This window comes from Mus caroli, chromosome 5 (genome assembly GCF_900094665.2).
Source record: "Mus caroli chromosome 5, CAROLI_EIJ_v1.1, whole genome shotgun sequence".
Lineage (NCBI taxonomy): Eukaryota > Metazoa > Chordata > Mammalia > Rodentia > Muridae > Mus > Mus caroli.
In genome coordinates, this window is record NC_034574.1 from 7,183,819 (window position 1) to 7,189,764 (window position 5,946).

Genomic DNA, 5,946 nt, shown 5'->3' on the forward strand with positions numbered 1-5,946 from the left:
ACAAATTCATTCTTTTTAATAGCTGAGTAGTACTCCATTGTGTAAATGTACCACATTTTCTGTATCCATTCCTCTGTTGAGGGGCATCTGGGTTCTTTCTTATTTCTTTTCTTTGCCATCTTGGACGCTAATCCTCTAAAGCCATAAGTCAACTTAAAATGTTTCTTGTATATGTTGTACTAGTCATGGTGTTTTATCAAAAGAATAGAAAAGTAACTAAGACAAGCCTCAGTCATGTGGAACAGCTGACTCCCTATGAATTAGGTTCTCTGAGGTTAAAAGACAGATTACCTGAAAAAGAAGAAATAGTTTCTAGATGTGACTGGTGACCTGGCCCTAGGAATTCATTCTATTGCCTAAGGAAATAGCCTGAGGAAACCGAGGTCTGGCCCACAGTCAGTTGCTTCATTAGCAAAGACTTCACGACTCACCGGGGATAAATTCTTCGGGGCCTCTGGCTTCTCAACTAGAAGCACAACTTTGGAATTACATGAAAATAACAACAATAAAATTATATTACATAAATTATTATATAATTTATAATACTTTTTTTCTTTATCTGGTTTCTTCAGTCAAGTTTGAAGTTTTCTTTTCAACAGTGTTCTAGAATTTCAATTTTTTGCAATTCAGTGAGCCTACCATTGACCTTTAGAATATGAATACATGTGTAACAAGTATCTGTCTTAGTCCCATGAACTTCTGAAGCAGGAGATAGAATGTATTCTCTCTCTCTCTCTCTCTCTCTCTGTTTCTATTCCTTTTCCAACCAACTTTAGAAAGATAAAAGCCAGCCTATTGTATAGAGTGGAGTCCTGAGTGAACATGTATTGTTGACATGGGCATGGCCATGCCAGGGATCCTATGCTTTAGACCCATGAGAGAGGCAAATCCTTCTTCATGGTGAGCTGCAGAAGGATGAAATGGCCTTCCTTCCTTCCTTAGTTCCAAATGAGAATGTTGACAGTATGTGCTGAACATACTTGCCATAGCTTCCCCTCAGCCCCAGATGTTTGCTGACTGCTCTCCATAGAGCCTTCTCTTTGTGAGATTAGTTAAAATTGACACCTCTTTTTTCATCCTTACACAATAATCCAAACTCCTATTGAGAAGAATATAAAAAACATGGTGAGCTTTACTGGTATTGGGCTTCTTCTTCAGAATTCAGTTTCAGCTTTTTGCTTATTTTTTTATCCCCCCCCCCAATTGTTCCTAATCAGAGCTTAGAATCAATCCAATCTAGGTCCTGACACATGTATCCATAGTGTGTTGATGAACAACTATTTTTCACTCCTTTTTATTTAAGCCATACAAATGCAGATGTAAAGCCATAGAGAAAATCAGGATTTAAATACATTGTAAAGATCCTATCAACTTTTCAATATAATTTTTATTTTATTATATAATTTTCCTCAAATAATAANTTCATTGTTTTAAAAATTATATATAACAGTTCCTTCAATTATTCATTTAAGTGTTAAATTGACTATTCTAAAAAGTAGCTAAAAGTGCAATTTTCTTATAACCTAAAAAATGTTATGAATCAATTATCATATAATTTTCATTGTATCAAAGCTTCATTATTGCCACATACAACTATGTAAGTTAATTATGCACATACTTTATTGTGCAGTCTTCCTAGTTTGATGCTTACAAGTACCCAGTGCCTCTGCTTTCTGAATTATTCATATTTCACTGAAGCAAATAGTCTTAGTAAAGCCCTTAATTCTTAGGAAATCCCATAAAGGATTATGAGTTGGAAGTAACCAATACACTCCCTCTGGTTCTCCACTTAAGACCAGATTTTCTGCCAGATTTTGGACATTTAATTATCATTCTTGATTGAATACAAGTTTTCTATGTAATATACTTCGTATATTCATAAGTAACATGAAATGGCATGTCTTTGGGTAAATTCATAAGTGTCAGCACACTTATTATAAACCTATTATTTATCTTTAGTAATAAAGTTGAGAGGAGGAGATGTATATTTCAATGATGTTGATAAAATTCAACATTAAGAAATTTTAAATATTCTTCTGCTTTTCTAAAGTAAAAACTTTGTAGTTTGCAATGATTTATCATAAGGCAAACTAACTATAGAAAGTGAAACCATTGAAACATAGAAAAACAGCAGCTTTAAATCCTCTTAAAATTCAACAAAATTTAAAGGCATGTTTCTTCTGAAAGGAAAAGAGCAAGCTTTATCAGTAATAAACCAGATCATTATTGGCTATAATTATCATAATGAAAGTCAGTGACTTAAATCTCTCAAAATCAAGACTTCCTTAATTGTGTTTCAATAATACTTTACTTTTAAAAGCAACTGATATATCACCTGTAATTAGTACATCTCATTGAGATATCATTTAAGTGCCTTCACTTTGTCCGCATATCCTTCTCCAGCTCTAGAGTCCATACTTTCTCTTTCTTTTCTCATTTTTTCTTTTTTCTTTTTTTTGTTTTTTTTTTGTTTTTTTGTTTTTTGTTTGTTTGTTTGTTTGTTTGTTTGTATGAGACAGGTTTTCTCTGTGAAGCCCTGGCTGTCCTGAATCTTACTCTGTAGACCAGGCTGGACTCAAACTCAGAAATCTTCGTGCTTCTGCCTCCCAAGTGCTGGGATTAAAGGTGTGCGCCACCACTGCCCAGCCTGCTTCTATCCTCTATATTTTGTTTGAAAAATTTTATGTCATAGATGTTCCCCAATAGTTCATAAAGGTTCTAGATGTGGTTCTCAGTATTCTGATCTCAGCTTCCAGGACCTTCATAGCCTGCACATAACTCTAGTCCATCTCCATCATCCCGTGAAGTTACCCTCTACTACAAACATAGACAATCTCAACTTCCTGCACACTCTATCCTAGGCTCATTATTATACCCTCCTTTTTTTCTGACCTAGGAACATTAGATAACCTGGGGTCTAGCCTCCCACACCTTACTCATAGAGAGCAGGAAACTCCTTCCTGCCATAGCAGACACAGGGATATTCCAATCACTTCATTAATAGAGTGACTTGTCTTAAAATATCCATCTTTGTCATGATAGTACTACCATGAGTAGATCAAGTTAGGAACAGACAGAAAATGGATAGACACACTTTTAGAATGCCATTTACCTTCAGAAGGCCTGGGAAGTTTTCTAGACCCTCTATTCTATTGAGGATAGTATTGCCAATAATAGTTTTAAATTTGGACTTTTTTGTGGGTTTTTCTTTTGTTTTGTATTTGCATATGGCTCCTTAATTTTTCTGTCTTTAAAACTGCACTGTATCACATTGACTGAGCATACAATTACTGTGTTGCCCCACATTGTGGCCAACAAGAGTAATACACAGCTGATCAAAAGATATAAAAGAGAGCTGTATGCTGTAGAGCAGGCACCAGACATTTGAGCTCAAGAGTAATGCAAACAAAGCAATTCTCATTTATATTATTGAAGAAAGCAAAATATGAAGTGGCCTTTAAAGTTAGCTTAAACAACCGGAAAAAAAAAGATATATATATACATCTTGTGTTATGTCTTACTATCTTTGGTCCTGTGAAGAGTCAACAATATTCCTCCCAGGCCTTTGCCTTGCCCAAAGAGAAAATGTGAATATATCAGGTCACTCCCTTCAAATCCTTACTTATAAGTTCAATCAGTTACCATGGTCTCTGAAATTCTTTCTAAAAGATTACCTTGTGGGAAGAACAATCTGAATTCTGATCCATTCATTCTTCACACTAACTTTACAGCTTTATTTATTATACAGGATTCCACATTACTGCAAATTGTTTTGATTCATGTTTAACATCTATTTCCCTCCAGTTCTACAAGCATGCAATCATTTAAAGCTCACTACTACTTCAACTTAAGTCTTTAGATTCAAACAATGCACTCTAGTAAGTTTCTCTGGTATGTCAAAATGAACAAAATTCTACAAACTATTCCATGTTAACGGCCATTTACACAACCCTTACTTGAAATTAAGCTTTATTGGATTTTAAATTGCATTACATTTCTTTTAAAGACAGCCTCTGACTAACCAGGCTAGCCTCAAACTCATAGACCTTCTTTCTTGGTTTATTGCATTCTATAATAATGGCTAGGTATTCAGTATTATTTTTCACTATGAATTTCCAGTTTTCTTTATGTTTTTAATGTATTCTAGTTATGTGTTTATATATACATATATATATGTATATATATGTGTGTGTGTGTGTGTGTGTGTGTGTGTGTTCTATTTATGTAGAAAAAAATTAATGTGTCGGAGGACTTCACAGGGATTAGAAAAAGGAAATGGTGAGAATATGATTGTATACATGAAATCAATTCCATTTTTAATTGGCAAATATGTTTATAGACCATAGTTGCATTTTCATGTTTGACTTATTATTTTATCATGCTTTTATTATTTTCATAAAATCCAAATACCTATTGTATTTTGGGTCTTCTTTCCTGATTTTAACAACTATCAGTTTTCCTTGAATTATATTCTCTCTCTCTCTCTCTCTCTGTGTGTGTGTGTGTGTGTGTGTGTGTGTATGTGTGTGTGTGTGTGTATGCACACACACACACAAACATCTTTTTTTCCTTCTTTATATTTCTCCCCATCAATTTATTTGATAGGAACTCATGGTCATGTTCTAAACAGTTCTATAGAGATTTCTGAATGGAGAAATCAAGAGCCACTTCTGCTTCACAACAAGTAAGGAAATAGGGTCTTGCTTGAGGAAATGAATCTTGACAACCAACTCATAAGTGACTTATCAGCCTCTTCATATTAGACCCTCAATATAGGGCCAAAGACCAAGTTGACATTGATGTTTTTGTAATCTCTGAGAAGTTCTGACCCATGTTACCCAGAGAATTTGTGTCCATATTATTAACTTGGTTTAACAATGGATGGCACATCAATTCTGATGTGCTTCTTGGAAGACTTGCCCAAGTTAGAAAATTAGTAAGGGTGCATGACAGAAGATTTTAAAATAGGGAAATAGAAAAAATGCAATATACGATAAAAAGGGGAATAATGAAACAGGAAAGGTTAAATCTGGGTAGGAGATAAAAAGGCTGAGTAATGAAGAGAATGTAGTAAGAAACAAATAATGGTAAAAAGATTTTTGAAAACTTATATGAAAACATACTATAAGGGAAGGCCATTAGCTTGAATAGGTCTTCAATATTTCTATAGTAAATAGAATATCCAATGCTGGGAACTTAGCTCTTTGTAAGTAATTGACTCACCCCTCCCCTCAAATTAGAGGGTATTATAAATCCTCTTGGATAGCCTATACAACTTAATAGTCAGGACCTGTCACTGAATATACTACACATTATACTCACACAATATAAAAAAGTAAAACTGGAGTCTACTAAGAGTCACCATTCCTACAGACTTCATGTTATAGCACTGGAACATGATATCCACTCTGCTGGAGAGAGAAAAATCATAATCTCGCCAAGCTGTGATTGTTGAAAGCTAGCATAACCATTGACAAGATATACCCACTAGTGGGAAAATTCTCTATTTTTATAGGAATAATCAACCACTTTCTTATTGGAAGGAGGGACCACTCCATGAAAAGGAACACATTTCTGGTATTGTTAACAGAGCCAAAAACCTGTGACTAGGTAGGTCCTAGGCCTTAGGGCCAATTTATTCTGCTAACTGGACATAGTATTAAAACATCTCAGAATGACTTGTCATGTAGTATATGAGAAACCCCCAACTTATCAACAACCATAGAATAAAAGACTGTAGAGATCTCAGCACTATATAGAATGTACTCATATGCCTCTCAAAACATTATGGAATAGGGGTAGAACTATTGTAAGAACAAGAAATAACGGACGACTTCAAACAATTGTTTTCAAGACAAAGCAGGGTGACCATACATATTAACATATATTGATTGTGAAAGCATGCATAAGATATATTCAAGATCAAGTCTGACAAAAACACTAGCA